Source organism: Agelaius tricolor, unplaced genomic scaffold (genome assembly GCF_023055355.1).
Source record: "Agelaius tricolor isolate 1412-34295 unplaced genomic scaffold, bAgeTri1.0.p SCAF_84, whole genome shotgun sequence".
Classification (NCBI taxonomy): Eukaryota; Metazoa; Chordata; class Aves; order Passeriformes; family Icteridae; genus Agelaius; species Agelaius tricolor.
In genome coordinates, this window is record NW_027269344.1 from 354,605 (window position 1) to 373,619 (window position 19,015).

Consider the following 19,015-nt stretch of genomic DNA (forward strand, 5'->3'; position numbering starts at 1 on the left):
CTCTTGCTCTCCTTAGTTACAGCCTTGGAGAGAGCTCCTTATCAACTTCTTGCTTGTTTCCTTTCTTCTCACTCCTTTAGCTAACAGGCCCGCTGTTGGCCCCTTCCACACAAAGGCATTTGCTATACCAGCCCCCACAGTAAGCTTCATTAGTAACGGTTGCCCTATGCTGAAGGCACACAGGTGGTTACATGCCTCTATCATTTACAGCAGGGTGGGCTCCTCCTTAGACAAGGACTTCAGAAGTTTTTTACAATTCTCATTAGCATTTTCAGCAGCTAATTTTGAAAGCAACACCTGTCTGGCAATGTCATTCTCAATTTGTCTTTTAAGAGCTTGTTTCAAGCAGCCATTGAATTGCATATAAGGCTCCGCCAGTCCTTGCTTTACATAAGTAAATACTTTTTGGGGGGCTCACAGCATCAGGAACCTTTAAAAATGTGCTATGCACAGCTTCAGTAATACCCTCAAGGGCCTCACTAGGAATGTGGGTTTGCCCAACAGGGTCTGAGTGGCTTCCTTCTCCGGCCAGGTGGTCAGTCATGAGGGCTGCAATATTCTGGTTTGCATGTCCCACAAATTTCACAAGCAAAGCTTCAAACCCCTTTTTCCACTGAGCGTCTGTGGAGGCCAGTGGGCCTACAGAACAAAGGCCATTATAGGCCTTTGGACAGACAGACAGACCCCAAGTTGGAGAAATCTCCCCTGTTCAGGGCAATTGAGCAGACCCTCTTCCAGGATGCTTTGTTGTATATGCAAATGTACCCAGTTCTACTTCCCTGGTTGGACTGTTGGCCTCTCCCTCCCTTTTTCCTTATATTTATGTCCTTGAATGTTCTCCCTTCCCTGCTTATCCATTGGCCCCATATTGCCTCAGTGTCCCACCCTCTTTACCCTATTGGTTGCCACCCCTTGTCTCCCCTCTGTACTGCCCTGAGACCTCAGCCCATTGGCCCTGATGCTCTGCTCCGCCCCCCTCTTTTCCCCTGTATTTAAACCCAGACCTTCCACTGTTCTTTTTGTCTTTGTCCCTGAACCCCTTTGTGCATGGCTGGAATAAACCTCCTTCTCTGGCATCCATACAAAGACCCTTCCCGTTTCTTTGTCGTTGGTGATTCTACAAGAGAAGTGTGTGCTGCAGTGATTGTGTGTGTGTGTGTGTGCCTGTGCCACCGAGCGGCTTCATTACTGGAGACACTTCTGGAAGGTCACGGCTCCGCTGCCTCTCTCTCCACCACCAACGGGCTTGTGGCTTGTGACAGCTGGCAGCCTGAACAGGGACCTGTTCAGAGCATTCCTGGAGGTGTCTTCAGTAGCTTTTTGGCTACTGAAGTTAAGCCATGTTCGGAGCAGCCAATTCCCAGAGGAGACTCCTAAGTTTTATTGGGGAATCACACAGGCGACCGGCAACGTTCTTGAGGCGAGAAGATTGGTTGAAGCTGACAGACAACCTGGAGAGGTTTTGTTGACCCACTGTCATGTGAGTATTATATTTGGGGGTCACCCTTTTTTGTCTTTCTTTTGCCTTCTTTTCCTCTTGGATGTTGGGAGGAAGTGTGGGGATGGGAGCCAAACTGATCCACCCACACAGGGAAGTTTATACCCAAGTTAAAGGAATCCTTGTTGGAGAAAATTTTCATTTTTCAAAGGGAGATTTAAAATGTTTTCTTCATTGATTGTTCAAGTATTTTCCTGATGTTATGAGGGAATTCATTCTAATGAGTTCTGGGACCATATAGGGAAAAGATTCTATGTTCTTTGAGTTAAAGGGGATCTTTCAGTGGGGAAATTTTATCCTTTGGCCTTATTGTTAAGTCTGTAGAAAACGTTGGGAAACATTCGGGACCCCAGTTTAACACCCCTTCTCCCCGTTCCTCCCCTCACATCCCTAAACTCTCTTCCCTGCCTCAGGGAGGATCGGGAGATGGATCCTGCCAGCAGGCGCAGGGTTGCTACCATCACCCTGACATCTCCCAGTGTCCTCTGTCCCCTCTCCAGGGCAGCACTGGCCATGCTGCCTTGGGCTCTCTCCTAACCCTCTTACCAATGCCCATGTACCCAGTTCTACCACCCCCAGTTGTTCTCCCAGATGGTGCCAGGAATGTGGCCAGCCCCGCCATCTTGTCTTCTCCCTCTCCAAGTTTTTCTGCCCTTTCTCCACAAAATGGTGCTGACCCCACAAAGGCAATGGCCATTTTGTCACCTCCCTGTTCTGCCAAAAACGACACCTCTGACCCTCCTCCCACTTCCTCTATTCCTGTAATCGCACCCTGCCCCTCCCTTCTGTGTCAAGAAGTGTGTCCATGTTGGGACTTCCCCTCTCTATCGGGAATCCCCTCCCCATTGTGCACACCAACCCTACCCCTTCCTCTCTTGACTCCTCCTGATGGTCCCTCCCATTCCCATTCCCACAACATTGGGGCCAGAAGTGGTGATGACAGCGACCAGAAGGAGCCCATATTGGCTTCCACAGCTGCCCACAAACAGGCAGATTCTGGCTGCCCCAAGAGGCTCCATGCAGTCATCAAGTGCCCTCCATCCTCCTCGGAGGATGAGAGTAGGGATTCTGCAGACCCGGATTCCAGTCCTGAGTCTGAGGATCACTGGGCCAAGCTGCAGAGGGAAGCCACTGGGAGGGCTCAGAGCTCACCAAAAAGATTGTGGGCTTGCCAATTATATGTAAACACAGCAGAAGAGTGCCTGCAATCAATTCCTGGGAGCCGATCCCCTATGGGGAGTTGAAGGAGCTCTGCAAAGTGGCTAAGGAATATGGTTGGGGGTTGCATTTCTTAAAAAAATTTCTGGAAGCCACCTTCTCTGACCGTGTCTTGGTCGTGCATGAAAATAAAAATATCATGAATTGCCTACTCTCCCCGTGTCACAATCCATCCTTACGAACGGGTTTCATGATTGTTCATGGATTTGATCTCAGGGTGCAAAAAACCGACACAGCACAGGAGGGTTTGCAGTGATAATCAAAACAAATGCACCTTTATTGAATAACCAAATGCATTGGGGAGGAATTGGGGGAAAAAGGGAAAAATAAGGAAAAGAGGGAGGAAGAGAAAAGAAGGTATATAGCTACCAAACATAGAACAGCCAAGTCCTTTGATGTCCAGCTGATGGAGTTCACCAGGTCACGTCTGGGGAGATCTTGAAATCTCTCACTAACTCAGAGGTTATTTTTATGATAACTCTATTGAAAATTGTGAGGGAGGGGGGGAAACAGATACAATAAAGAATAGATGTAACAGGTAGTCCATGTTCTCAGCAGTAAACGAGAGCCATTGTCTTCTTGGTCCAGCGGTCACAACCTGCAGGCAAACATCTCGCTTTGGTCAGCTTGCCTCCCCCACACACCTGCCCCGGGCTGGGGGTTTCAGTGCCAGTCCTTGGAAGGAGCAGAGGGGCCTTTTCACATGGGGGTTTCATGTCTCGGTCTTTGATGGAGAGGCTCCTTACATCTCAGTCTGTCTGTCACGGTGGTTGTAAAACAGGTGAGGGTCTTCTGTGGGGGACCACCCAAGACTCAGGAGAAGTCCAGCCAGGCTGAGAGGTGGGACAGCTTCCAAGGCTATTGCTGCAAAAAGGCAAGATGCCCCCTTCTTCTTTCATTGGGCTCAGTGCAGCATACAGCAAACAACACCTGTGAACAATAGCTTAGCACTGTGCTCAGGTCTCGGAGCCGTTGGCACGTAACTTTCTCCAACAGGGCCAGAAACTTCAGACAAGGGTCTTTTCTTCAGTGGTCCCCAATGACGATTGTGAGGCAGATGAGAGAAACTTTGGACAGAGTCTCACACCCCGGTCGAGTACATGCTGTGGGAGAGGCAGTAAAAAAGGCATCTCAAATCACTGGCGGACACATATTCAAAAGATGCCAACAAACCAAATTTAACCCTTGAACAAATGGCAAGAGAAGGTGACTTCCAGAAGCCACAAGACCAAGCAAAGGACTTACAAGAAGCTGCACTCAGAGGCATCACCACTGCTGCAAAGACATCCCTGCTCCTCACTCTTGACGACACCCTACATACACAGAGCTTCACTAACATTAAACAAGGGCAAGTGAAATTTTCATGAAATTTGTAGACAGACTTAAAGTTGCACTTGAGTGACAAATAGAAGGCCCAGAGGCCAAGAAGGAAGTGCTAAATAAAATGGCCTTGGCAAAGGCAAACAATGAGTGCAAAACAATATCAAGAGCTCTCCCCTTTGACCCAGAACCTACAATCAACCAGATGGACGAGGCCTGCACCAAATTATCTTCCACTGAACACACCGTGGCAAGGGCAATCTCTAAGGGAGAGGGCCTTTTTAACATCCCAAGACGCTGCAAAATGTTTTAATTGTGGGGAACTGGGCCTTTTTTTGAAGGACTGTCCAGAATACAAAATGCCTAAAGACCAGCAGCCACCAAAGAGGTGCCATTCATCACACTGTATGGATTGCAACAGACATTCTAACAACTGTTCTCAGTTTTGTTATCACCAGTAAGCTCACCACCACCAGCAGCATTATCAGCCAAAAAACTTCCAACAGACTGCAGGGTGGCCCCGTGTGAAGACAGCAAATGGAAAGCTGTTTCACTGTACCCTCCCCACTATTCTGGAGGTCCAATACGTGGGGAAATTCCCGCAGAGCTCTTCATACTCCGAACAACAGACCAGAGTCACCAAGGCTTTCCAGCAAGTTCAGGTCAGGACCTGACACCAACTGGTGAGTGCTTTGTCTATACAATTTGATGACTCTGCTTTCTATCGTATTCCCACCAGAAAATATGGACCCCTAGAGGGCCTGAGGGATGTGCTGGTAATAGGTAATTGTATTCATGGACCAAATGAAATACATATTATAGTGGAAGTACAAACTGTTGGGCCAAGTGACGAAATCACAGTCACTTTCTGCTGCACAAAACCACCACACTTCCTGCACAGAGAGACTGTGATCACCCAAGCCTTTTTATTGCCATTAAGCATAGACAATATCCCAGAGCACCCAATGGCATGCTGGGTTGAAATCATGGGCCAAGACAAGCCCCTTATAAAGTGCAGTCAGTTGAATAAAGGTAATGACATCCACCTACAAGGGATGGTGGACACAGGGGCCAACGTTACTATCATTACACAACCTCAATGGCCCCTGAACCAGGAGCTGACTCCTGTCACTGGAGTCACCTCAGTGATTGGAGGAGCCGCCATCTCCATGAGGAGCGAGCGTATTATCACAACAGAGGGACTGGAGGGCCAAACTGCCACCATCAGGCCATTTGTAGTCAGGGCACCCACCACCCTGTGGGCCAGGGACCTGTTGTCCCAGTGGGGAGCTTGACTTGATATTCCACCTCTGTCCCGGGATTTCTATTTGGGGCCACTGCAGAGTGCACCACCCCACCATCACCTGGAAGACTGACACCCCACCGTGGGTGCATCAGTGGCCCCTCTCAACAGAGAAATTACATACCCTCGAGCTTCTTGTGGAGGAGCAGCTCTCCAGGGGCCACATTGTACCTACCAACAGCCCTTGGAACTCCCCTGTCTTTGTTCTCAAAACACCTGGCAAGGACAGGTGGACGCTCCTCCATGATCTTTGTAAAATTAACGAAGTCATTGCAGTCTGGCCTTCTCTCTCCCTTCATGCTTCCCCATGATTGGAGACTGGTGGTCATAGACTTCAAAGGCCACTTTTTAAACATCCCTCTCTATCCTCGAGATGCTCCCAGATTCGCTTTTTCCATCCCCTCCCTGAACAGGCACATCTGAAGCGGTACCACTGGCAAGTCCCCCCACAAAGTGAGAAAAACTCACCCTCTGTGCCAGTGGTACATGGCCAATGTCCTATCTCCCACCCAAAGGACCTTCCCAGATGCCATCATACTACATTAGATGGATGACATTCCATCGTGGTTTGAAAAGACAGGTGTCTGCTAAGGAAGGCAGGAGCTTCCTGTGAAATGGAAAATGTAATCTCCCTCCCTCTGAATTATTATAATTTTGAAATAAAAAGCTCTCAAGCAAAGATATGGGAATAAGAATACCAGTTCTTTGCTAGGAAAACTAAAACTACAAATGCAATAGTACAAACAAAAAACCCCACTGGCAGAGTCAGAATATGACCTGACACCCTGTAGGTCAGTGTCGTTATAGGGTATGACACAGTATAAAAGTACATGACTCCATCAAAAGGGTGCAAGAGAGAAATTTATTAAACCAACGTAGCTTTTATAGTTCTTCCAGATATTTACACCCATCTAACACATATACAATGCCCATTGGCCATAAAAGAGAAACAAAGTGCCTAGTAGGCGACCAGGGAGCCACATCACTCTGCGAGCCAGCCAGAGTCCATATCTCCCAACTTTCTCTCCTTCCTCTGGTCTCCATGGTAATGACCTTGGTTTTCCTTCAGGAGAGATATAGGGCTTCTCCTTATCTTCAGGAGGCCTTGCTAGCTCACAAGGACAGCACAGAATGTCTTTCCCAAAGGTCAGGATGGTGGTAGCAGTCCAATTAAATGGAGGCTGCAGTGCTCCTGCAGTGACAGGTGGGGTTCTGTTGAAGCAGTGATCCTGTAGAAGGGTGGAGTTTTCCTCTCAAGGTCCAGTGGTGGCATAGATGGGCCTGGACTTCTCCTGGGAATGCAGTGGAAAAGAAAGCTGCTCCTCTGGGAATCCAGTGGGAAAAGGCTGTCTCTCTTCTTCCCAATGTCAAATTATATCCAGGTAGGAATGCTTGGCTCCTCCCTCTGGCCGGAGCATCTCACAATGGGATGATGAAATTGTTATCAGTCATGCAGTGACACTCAAGGGCCCAATAACAGAAGATATCTCCCAGAGGGGGGGATTGTTGAGGAAGAGATAAAGTAAACTGTTGTAAGAGATGGTCTGAAGTTTCCCTCATTTGCCTCACGACCGTCACAAGGACAGAGAGGAAGACCCTGAGGACCCTGGCTGGAGTTCTGGCCTGGTTGGGGTGGATGCTCGCCAAGTGATTGTTTGCAGCTGTGCTTGCTGTGCCCCCACGTTACAACTGCTTTGAGCAGGGGCTGACAGGGAGCGGCTGGCTCTGTACACTTACACCTGCTTCACCATCCCTGCTCATCACAATGGCCCATGAATTTCCCCACCTCTTGGCCAGATGAACTTTTTGGGGTAACTCTGGTGATCCCCCCATAGAAGATCCCTCATCTGCCTCACAAGCACTGTAAGAGAAGCCCCCTCCCAAGGACTGAGACTGAGACCCTTAAAATTCTAACACAGGGGCACTGGCCTGACTGAAGTGGGATGTTTGCCAAGTGTTGCCTGCAGGTGTGTTTGCTGCACCAAGACTGGTTTCTCATAGACACCAATCCTGAAACAATGGGTCTCGCTCACCGCTGAGATTGATTTGTCCTGTTTAGGAACATGGACTTTCTGTACTCATTTTCAATAGACTAATTCTCCATTGTCTTTTATCTGTTCTCCCCTTGGTGGATGACTATAAAAGACCCCTGAGTTATGCAAAGAATTTGAGATTCTCCCCCACGTGACAAGATGGATCTATTGGCTGGACCACGAGGATTTTGTCTCTCCGTTGGTAGCTATTCCCACCCCTGTCTTCTTCTCTCTCCCTCTATCCTTTATCTCCTTTCTAATATTTCTATCGTATTTGCTGTGGGCACTCAATAAAAGGTGCATTTCTTTTGATTAATACTGAAATCCCCTCTCTGTTGTTTTTTCACTCTGAGATCAGTTAATGAACCATCACAACCCCACTTGTACGAGTGGATCGTGACATTAAATTGCCATCATGAACAGGATTCTGACAGACAGAGGGGTTTGCAGGGTTGTGTGTAGTCTGTAACAGGGGAAGGATGTTTCACTCCAGCAGCACCGAGCCCGATACCCTGAAAGGGGTGAGTGGTTGTCTAAAAAGGAAAGGGAGTGACTCAAATTTCCCACAAACTGCACATGCCTAGGTGAAAAGCACCCCCATACTCAATTGAGGGTTCTGTCTTCAGAATTTCACAAAAGATCTCTTAGTGCAAAAAGGGAAACTGTTTTTGTGTATGTGTGAATCTGGACTGTCTGGGAAGTGAAGGGACTATTTGAAGTAACTGAGTAGAACCTCCCAGGCACACTTAGTCTCTTCACCCACCCAGGGAAGCAAGGGAAACACAGCAGAGGCTGTGTGGTTGTGTGCCTTAAGTCTACACCTCCCTGTCATGGTTTTGGTCCCTTCACAAAATGACGGAAAACCTCAGCGCAAAAGTTAAAGCTGAATTTTATGCTCTACTAGCCAAACACAATGCCAAACCTTCTCCCGGAGGAGAAGAACGGGCACAAAGTAACTGATTTAATTTGGAAAATGTTATTGATAGAGTATGTTCTTTACAACATGAAACAAAATTTAAACTGGGCAAAAATAAAACTATTCTCTGCTCAGTTTTGGGAGCTTGTCTCACAGCAGCTATAAAAACTCTCTTAAAGTGAAGAAGTGAGGAAAAAGCTATAATGGACTCCCTTCAAAGCCTAGTTGAAATTTGGCAAAAAATTAAATGAAGAAAGGAATGAGATCCATCTGTTACGAGCTGCCCTTAGAGAGGAACATGTTAAGAATTCACTGAATGCTGATTCCTCAACACAGGCAGAGGAAAAGAAACTCCTCACATTAAACAGATTTATCCCCATAAGGAACTAGAGGCAGTAAAAAAACTGTGGAGAAAACTGCTGCCCTCATTTGAGACCCTTGGTTAAAACAGAATATAATTATATTAATGATGAAGATTTTGAACCACATATCACAACTAAACAAATACCATTCAGCACTACCAAATTGGCTGAGGTGAAGAAAGAATTTGGGTGCCTCCCACAAGAATCGGAGATAGAATATGTCTTCCAAGTGTCCCTCACTGGTGGAGATCAAATTAAATTAACTGAACAGGAGGCCAGTGGGTACTGGGGACATGGAGTTTTCCTAACAACAGGAGATAAGCGTGACACGTGGTCCCTGACACAATGTGTGCCTTTCTGGGCCAGGGGAATTAATCCTTTGGAAAGGGGAGACCCTTTAGCTATAGTCAGTGCCCCCAACCAGCTTTTGGAAGGTGCCCACAAAGCCACCTGCCTGCAAATGATTCATGAAAAAGGTTGATTCCTGGTTTTCAGTCACCAGTGCAATTACCTGTAAAGCCTGAAATTATGACTCCTTTAATTTGAGGGCTTCCTAAACCTACAGCAATTACTTTACAGAAAACCATAATGGCCTTGGGTCCCATAGAGAGACTAGATAGATTCCTTGGTAACCCCACTGACCAAACTGGATCTACTGATCCTGGTTTCACTCCATACTCCATCCCCTCACAGCCCCCAGCTTCTCAATCTGATTCACCTGCCAGTAGCCATAAAGTTTGGACATGGAGCGAGGTTGCAGTAGATTTGATTAATTACAGTAGATGATATGGACCTGTAAAAACCCTGGAGGAGAAATCAGAAAAAACAAACGGTGTTTGGTTTATCAGGGCTCCTCACGGTGAAAATTTAGGGAAGGGAAAACAGATCTCTAACCACCACCATTGGTGGTTGTTGGAAGTTAAAAGGGGGGTCCCCAGAGAGGTGATGGATGGTTTGCCCCTTGATAAATTACAGAAAATAATAACGAATTTGGCACTATCAGAAACCGAATTTATCAGTTCAACCCAGTGCACCCCTCCCTTCTCAGAATCCAGCCAGTGAGCCAAAAGAAACCCTCTCCCAGCCTCTCCCTCAGAATTTAGGATGTGAGCCAAAGCAAACAGAACCAGAGAAACTAGGCTCTCCATCCCTTATAGGTGAGCAAAGGGCTGGAGCATGGATGTATCTGAGAATGCTCACTAAACATAAATCAGGAGATATATAGATCACAGCTATCACAGGCCTCAAACAGGCACTTGTAACCTTTCTGATTGCCACTGGGGCACAAATCTCTGCACTAACAAAAAGGATGCCCAGAAGTGTAGAATTGTTCCAACAAAGAAACAATGTTGTGCTTTAAATGCCCTAGGAACTACAGAATCTATGAATGTGGCCTTAGTAAAACTCACGCTCCATGGAGAGGAGAATCAATTAGTTGTCAAAATTGGGGATATTCCAAACAATTTATTAGGGATGGATGTTATTGCTGGGAGGCAGTGGGAAGATTCTGAGGGATTCCTGTGGTCATTTGGCGTGCCACGTCTTAACATTAGACTGCTCCAAGCTGCATCCTCCTCACTGTCTAGCAAAATTACTCATGTAAAACAATACCCTCTACCTTCTGGTGCCAAAGAGGGCATCAACTGGTTATACAGGACTTGTGAGACCAAGGAGTAATAGTCAATACCCATTCTCTTTTCAACTTGCCAGTGTGGCCAGTTTGGAAACCCAATGAGAAGTGGAGGCTGACAGTAGACTTCTGCAGGCTTAATGCCAACACAGACCCTCTTACAGCAGCAGTCCCAAATTTGGCTGAATTAATGACATCAATTCAAGAAAAAGTTCACTCAATCATGGCAACTATAGATGTCAAAGACATGTTTTTTATGATACAGCCAGAAGATATGGACCGTTTTTCCTTCACACGGAAAGAACAGCAATACACTTTCACTAGGCTTCCCCAAGGCTACAAACACTCCCCCACTTTGGCCCACCCTACTTTAGCCCAGGAATTAGAAAAAACACCCAAACCTGATCCTGTAGCTGTTTAACAATACATTGATGACATTCTGGGCTGGGGGGGGTGGGTGTGTGTGTGAAATAGAGGTAGTAGGGAAACATCAGCAGAAAATAATCTCTCACTTAGAAAGTCTTGATTTGCAGATGCCCCCAGAGAAAATTCAGAAATCTTCTCAGGAAGTGAAGTTTTTGGGAATTTGCTGGAAAGGAGGTATGACATGTATTCCACCTGATATCCTAACCTCTTTAGATCAGATCAAAATGCCTGAATCCAGGAAAGATCTCCTGCAAGCTCTAGGATTATTAGTGTTCTGGAGAAAACACATTCCAGATCTTTCAATAATTGCTAGGCCCCTTCATGACTTGCTGAGCAAATGGGGTGAAATGGGATTGGACTCCTTCTCAGGAGGAAGCATTGCAATTGCTGTTTTTTGAAGCAACAGCTCACCAAGCACTGGACCCTATCCATCCCACAGATCCCTTTCAGGTGGAATGGGGATTTGGCTCCTCAGGGCTGTCAGTACAGCTACGGCAGCAGGGTCCTGAGGGTCCAATGTGTGGGAGGTTAAGATATTGCGATGTTACGGTCAGGCAGAACCCCTCCCCTTTTACTGTTACCTTTTACCGTTAACCCCTGTTATAAATGACCGGGTTCAACTGTTAATCAAGGCCATTTTACCGTCCACCACATTGGTGTGTGCGTGTACTTGGTCCGTGTGGCAAAGGTGCTGCCACCGAGCCGTTCTCGACCTGGGACCCCACGCCCCAAGTGTCGGCAACAAGTGGTGCCAAAACCCGGGACAATCTGGGAAGCAGGAACCGCCTGGGCGAGTGAACGGCAGCCGGAGCAGCAGGACTGTCCCCGGGAGGGAGGACGCTCCCAGAGGACTGGCGAGAGGGGAAAGTCTCGCGCTTAGGACCAGCAAAGGAGGAAGTCTGGCACCGAGGACCGGCGAAGGAGAAAATGGAGTACCTCCCAAAGGTCATTTTTAAAATTCATAGGCAGTGGGACGTAGACTGTGAGCCAGGAGATTTTATCCTCGTAGTGTCGAGGCTCCTGCGGATTGGGGTTATTGGGCAGCTGGTGGATATTTTCCACCTTGAAGTGTGGGATAGTTGTACCGGGGCCCTAGCAGAGGAGGCTTTGTCCTCAGGCTCGGGGTGAAATCTTAAATTATGGGGCAGAGTCACGCAGGCTCTGCGAAAAGTTCAGCAGGAGCAGGAAATGTGGAAAACCACACAGGACTGTTTGCAGGCAGGGCCCCGGCAGGGTGTGGGGGCGGCCGCACAGACTGCGGGTGATCGTGAGTCTGCCGAGTGTGGGGATTTACAGCCGCGGGGACGCTCTTTGCAGCTCCCAAGCTCAGGCACGCTGGCTGAGGGGAAAAAGCGGTCATTTGGGACGGGCTGCTAGAGGAAGCGTGAGGTGCAGGCGTTAGCTCAGAGGTGCAGAGCGCAGCCGTTAACTTAGAGACATGGGGTGCTGCCATTGACTCAGAGGCGCGGGCCGCTGCCATTGACTTGGAGGCGCGGGGCACCGCCATTAACTCGGAGGCGTGGGGCGCTGCCATTGACATGGAGGCGCGGGGCACCGCCATTAACTCGGAGGCGCGGGGTACTGCCATTGACTCGGACGCGCGGGGCACCGCCATTAACTCGGAGGCGCGGGGCGCTGCCATTGACTCAGAGGCGCGGGGCACCGCCATTAACTCGGAGGCGCGGGGCGCTGCCATTGACTCAGAGGCGCGGGGAACCGCCATTAACTCGGAGGCGCGGGGCGCTGCCATTGACTCAGAGTCCGAGGGAGCCTGGGCGGGGCCTCCGCCTTACGCGCCACGGGGTGGTGGGCCCCAGAAGGGGGGGATGCGGACACGGGCGTGATCGGCAGAGACAGAGAAGGTCTGCAGGACAGCGCAGACACGCGCAGGCAAAAAGGAAGGAAAAGACACGGAGGGGGAGCTGACGCCGCTTGAAGCATGGGGTGGAAATCTCATTACAAGGCACTGGCCTCCCCCAGCAGGAGGCGGGGCAAGCCTAGAGGGAGGGAGCGGCCCAATGCTAAGACAAAGGGGCGAGGTCAAAGCCTGACAGAGGGTTTTACCAATTCCATCTGGCCAAAAGATCAAGCGCGCATCCTAGCAACCGCCCTGCTGGCTTTAAATCAGTTCCCCAGGGGAGACAAAACAAAAAGTCCTGCCCAGAGGCACTGGGCCACCCAGGCACTAGAGGAAGGCCCACAAGTCATGATTAAAAATTAGTTAGGAGAATGGGAAACGGGTTGGAGGCTGGTACTCACAGGGCGAGGGTACACAGCCGTCAAGAAAAATAGTAAAATTAAATGGTGCCCGCTTAAGTCGATAAAACTGGACCTTCAGGGCAAAAACTAATGAAATTTGTAAAGCTTGTTTTGCAGGATTGAATCCTCAGACGCCCCCATGGCCCGTATACCCCGCTTCCTAAAGGCTGTGACGAATCATCAAGCAGCCTGATGGCAGACCATACCGGGGTCGTGAAAAACTCAGTGACCAAACTAAAGGAAAGGCCGGTGCAGAGAAGGACTGGGGGAAAAATCTCAACAAAAATGGTATCAGTCATGGTTCACATAAATGTTTTTGAAAGTCTTGTTTTAAGTGGTATCCATCAAGTAGAGTTCCAACTCTGGCCAGGTTCTGGCTCTACTTGAATGGAATGATCGCCAATCAGCCCAGAGTTTTTCTGCGTCAAAAGGTTCAAAGGGAGTTTTGGAGAAACGTGAATCCGGACATGAGTTCTCAACATCACTCTTCTTTTAAGGTCAGCTGTCGCAGACTCTGGGCGGATAGTTCGGTGCTGTGGTAAATGTGTGATTTCAAATAGTCAACTGTGTTAACAATTATTAGCCAAAAAACTGAGGAAGTCCTGCAATGATATCCTAAGACATGGTTCAGTCAGCCCCCATGACTGATTGCCCTTGGTTCTACCTTATTAGGCCCTATTATTGATCTTGGACCTTATATTTCAAAGAAGTTAGCATTGTTTATTAAAAACCAGTTAGAAATAGTTACCATTTCACCATCCACCACATTGGTGAGTGCGTGTACTTGGTCTGTGTGGCAAAGGTGCTGCCACCGAGCCGTCCTTGACCCGGGACGCCACGCCCCAAGTGGTGGCAACACCGAGGAGGCCTGTTGGTTTCTATTCCTGTGGTTTCAAAGATGCTGAGAAAAGATACACTACCTGGGAAAAAGGATTGTTTGTGGTTAGCTTAGCTCTCATAGAAGTGGGAAAAATTGCACAACAACAACCAGTTGTCTTGAGAGGCCCTTTCAAAGTTATTAAGACAGTCACGACTGGGACCCCCCACCCCACCCCCGCCGACAGGGTGGCCCAAAGGGCCTCAGCTGCAAACTGGTATGCTCAGATTGAACATTACTGTAACATTTTCTCAATAACAGAAGGAGCTGTAAAAAATTTAGCACTACAAGAAACTGAGAATTTGGGCAGCAGCCATGACAAACCTGCCTCTGTAATTAAAGTATCCCCTCCTTTCTCCACCAAACGATCAGCAAATTCTTGGTTCCCTGATGCCTCTGCTAAACAGGAGGGGAAGGTGTGGAGATACAGGGCAGCAGCCCTCCACATTTCCTCTGGTGAACGAATCATTACCGAGGGAGAAGGCAGTGCCCAGGTTGGGGAGCTGAGAGCTGTTTGGAGTGCTTTCCAACATGAGGTACAGAATACCTCTCCTGTCTGCATCTACACGGACTCCTATGCTGTGTATAAAGGATGTACTGAGTGGCTTCCTTTTTGGCAGCAAAATGATTGGGAAGTTAACAGAATTCCAGTATGGCAAAAGGAAAAGTGGCAAGAAATTTTCAACATCACAAGCCAAGGGAACTTTGTTGGGGTGGGCAGCCTTTCACCAGACAGATGGAAATCCAGCAGGAGAGTGGAACAATAAAGCTGATGATTTAGCAAGACTAAGTCCCCTGAAAAAGAACAAATTACAGAGGACTGGGATCAACTATTGTCGGGTTCGGCTCTCTGTCTCTGCCCCGACACGGGTAGGGTGGTTCTTGGGTGGCACGCACTTCAAAGGACAAGTCTGGACTCTTCAGCTTTTCGATCTTCAGATTGTTTATTGTTTCTTATCTACAAAATTTTCTGTCTGCCCAACAGAGGTCTGATCTGCAAGGCAGCCAAGGGCACTCGTGACCACCCACGGGGCGGTCATGTCTTTTTATACTAAAATCTACGTACATGATATTTACTTTTATTTTCCAATACTTTTCACCCATGTTGGCAAGTACACCTTCACCATAAACCAATCCCCAAGTGCCAACATCACCACAGGAGATGGAAGACAAGAAGAAGAAAGAAGAAGGACGAGACACGCCCTGATCCCCCCATCTTGTCTCCATAACCCCCCTGTACCAAAAACCTTAAAGTTTATATTTCACCCTATAAATGTGTCCCTTTTACACCCTTCACTCCAAAGTGATTCTCATGTGCTCAAACTGCTGTCACTTCTGTGGATGGATCAAAATCAAGCCACCAAGCACTCTTGGCAACATTCCAGGATTTCCGAGACCCCCAAGGGATCTCCTGGCATCTCTGGACATTGGGAGCGATGTGCTGAGTTCCCACATCTCCCCCTTCTGTTTGCACCAAGAAGACTTCTTTGGCAACTTGACTCATGACACGTCGCACACATAAAAAGATGCATGCGACGATGAGCATGAGGACTAAGAGTATTATTAGAATATAAAATCCCATTTTTAAAAACCCTCTCCATAAGGGAGAAAGATCAAAAAATCCCGCCACATCATCAATCCATGATCCAGTGATTTCACCGAGTTTCTTTATACTGTCTTTCATTTTTTGAATACTTTCATGAATTGATCTTGAATGATCCAAGAGATTCATGCAGCACATTCCCTCAAACTCTTCACATCCATGTCCATGAGCAAGCAATAGATAATCGATTGCTGCCCTATTTTGAAGAGTTGCCTCTCTCACACTACTTATGTCTTTTAACATATCACTCAAAGCGAGAGAGACTGATTGAGCATGCTTGCTCAACCAACAACTCATGTGGTCCAGTTGAGTCAAGGCCACCCCCGACGCTGTCTGAGGTGAGAAAATTGCTGCCGCAATTCTCCTTGCCTTGTCCCTGGTGTATACTTCATCATCACAGTTTGTACTGTAATGTTTCAAGGACCTTTTCTCTTTATGTTTTTGCTCTCTCAATACTTTCAAATCTGGTGATAACATTGAAATCCTCCCAATGCTGCATGGACCTCCCTTGGCATTTGCAGGAATGCCGTGCCAAATTCTGTCCCCACAAATTAAAAACAACCCACGTGGCAATTGCACTGGGACCTGGATTGATCCTTTGGCTGTCGTCTCGGTGTGATTGCACCAAGCTGACGCGTTTCTATAAAACTTGCGATTTGGAGTGACATCAACGCTTTTGTTAGTCCTTGACACATCCGAAATTTCGAATTTCATGCATAGTCTCATTGTTGTGGACCCGAAAATTTCCAATTCCTGTGGTTCGGTAGAAGCCACAGGTAAAAGATGTGTCCAAGCACACCATTCATTCACAGGATCTTTGATGACCTGCGAAATCTCCATTGGAGAGTGTCCTGGAATTGGCCATTTGGCCACTGGCAACCCAACCATGCATGCTGTGAATGGTTTCCCTGGTTTCGAATGTGTCAGGCAGATACTTTCTAAGTTCGCTGCCTGGGCTAAAGTTTCCCAAACATTTTGTTTTGGTTGATTGATGGGTAAATTTGCTCCATTGCTTAAAGCAACAGATGAAAGCATGAGCATCATGAAGCTCATGACTTCATCCTTATGAAAAATCATTGTCATGCTCTCACTCAAAGCCACAAAGGAAAAACCCCCAAAGTTTTTATTCTTTTTGTCCCTCTTCTGAGTCATTGTTCACAACTTGAGTTTCTTCCTCCGTCTGCATGCTCGTTTCTCTGCTTCTGGGATCAGTGCTCTCTTGCTCTCTTGTCCGAAATGGCTTCACGTGTCGCGCTGACACCCACTTCAGACCTCGCCCTGTGGAAACACAAGCGAAACCCTTGCCCCAAGTGATTAGTTTGAAAGGACCCTTTAAGAATCATTGACACAAAACATCGAATGTCAAATGGCATGAAATCACACGTATTGAATGGCCCCTTCAGGAGCTGTTTCAAGAATTGTGAATTCAGACCATTGTTCTGAATGGCCTTTGATAAGTCTTTGATCACTTCATGACCCAACCTTTCCCACCTTGGATTTTGACCTTGTGCATCATATGTCACTGGCATTATTATGTCTCCTGATCCTCTGATCAGACCCTTTTCTTTTGATAATTCATTTCTAATTTCCTTCCAGTCTATTGGTTCTATCGGTCATTCTTCTTCCTCCTCTGGAAACTCCATTGGCCATTGCCTGCACAATGGAATCATGGTGGCTCTTGGTGATCCTTCGCTCCATGTTCTTTGACTTGAGGTTTTCGGTCTTGCTCCTAAATCTGAAAAAGAAACTTGAGGTTCTCTTGAACGCGTTTTTTTTGCTGCATCAAAAGACTGCAGAAGATTTCTTGCTGCTTCCGCTGCTGAAAGCTGGAATGCTGGAATTCCCTCTCTTGCTGTAATGTGTATCATTTCTTCTCCTTGAGGCTGTGCTTCATCTGAGCTGTCTTCAACTTCATATGATCCTGAAGTTGATGGAATATTATCCTTTTGTTGCTGTTGTTGTTTTTGTTTTCTTTAATGTGGTTTTCTTTTTATATATCGTTGGAAAAAATTGTTGCATTGTCGCAGTTTGGCCAGCAGGTGATGTGGTGGCGCTGTCGAGCAGGTCCGACATGTCCTGCAGTGTGGTCATCCCTCCACAAGGTGGCGCTGTCGCCTGCCTGGACGACCGTGATGACGACACGAACTCGATCGGTTCCTGCTTGTCAGACTGCAACGCTTGCAATCATGTTTGAGACCGAGTTTGCATGGCTGTTGACTGAGCTGGCATTGAGGGTTGAATACTTGAATGTTTCTTTTGAGTGGAAGAGGTTTGAACCATAGGGATTGAGGCTAAAGGCATTGGGACCGGAGAGGGGGTGGAGCCCCAGGATGTCGAACCCCGAGCGTGGCCCCTCCTCTTTGCCCGAGAGGTCACAGGGGATCGGACCTGCCACCATCCTCGCTCCGCACGCACCTCCCGCGCACGTGCGCCTCCGGGAACGCTCCCTGCCTCCCCTGTACTGACGTCACTGTCTCTGTCCCACTCCACTTCCGAAGTCTCCTCCCTATTGTCTGTTCCTGTCCCTCTCTCCTCCTCCTCTGACGCTGTATCCACACCCCCCGCCGAAGCGCGCGGCCCTCCCCCTGCCGGTATCCCCGTTCGCGCCGCGTTTCGAGCCGATCTCCGCGTCCAGATTTCCGGGTCTGACGTCACCACCACGCGTCCCCTGCGTCCCCCCACAGTAGCCTGCTGGAGCCCTGCAGCCGCCCCGCCCTTTCTACCCGTGTCTGACGCTGCCGCGTCGGTTTGAGAGCCCTCCCCAGCTCTCCCGCGAGCCTTGCTCATCGCGCGCACTTTTGGTACCGCGCCAGTCGAGACTGCCGCCGCCCTCGACGCTGCGCTCGCAAAAGCCACACCAGATCCCGTGTCCCCCATCGCTTCCGTGCCCCTCCCGCCAGCCGCCACCACCGCGCCACCGCGCCTGCCACGAGAGAGCGCATCCCCCCTTCCCTCTTGTTCCCTTTGAACCCCCCTCCCTGACTCCGCCACTTTTGCCACCTCCTCTCCCTCTGACTCCTGCGAATCAGGGCGGTATGCTCCTAAAGAGCGACCTGTCTCCTTGATATCGCTGGGAGAAAACCTCATTTCATCAGGGAGTGGAATGGTATCATCTGTGCCTCAGTCGGAGCCTGAAGCCCCTGCACTCTCCGGGGTCTCAGGACGCTTTGGGGTTCCCTTGGGTCTTCGGGATGGTGGGACTGAAGGCAATGACTTTTTCCTTGTCCCCCTTTCTTGGGCACTTTTTCCCCCGGGCCAATCGGGATCAGAGCCAATCTCCGTTTCAAACCTTGCTCTCCTCCCTCTGCCCCTGTGGGACTCGCAACAAGTTGTTGCCTGGCTGACCCTCTAAATTGAGTCGAGGTCGCCTCTAACATAATTCTTGCTGAAGACCGCAATTTCAAGGCTGTCTTATCATCATTGGTGGCTAAAAAATATAGGTGTCTATTAACTTCTTGCCAAAAACCTACTTCAAATAACAAACGTGTCTCTGAGTACAGGTAATTACACTGAACCCACAACAATAACTCTCTAAGTTTTTTCTTTGGGATCCCCTTAGTGTGTGTGTCT

General features: G+C 48.4%; 1 pseudogene; it reads left to right on the forward strand.

The window, feature by feature from the left end:
• The first annotated feature begins 8,690 nt into the window (after positions 1-8,690).
• Positions 8,691-10,662, forward strand: LOC139585563 (uncharacterized; annotated as a pseudogene).
• The last annotated feature ends 8,353 nt before the right edge of the window (positions 10,663-19,015 follow it).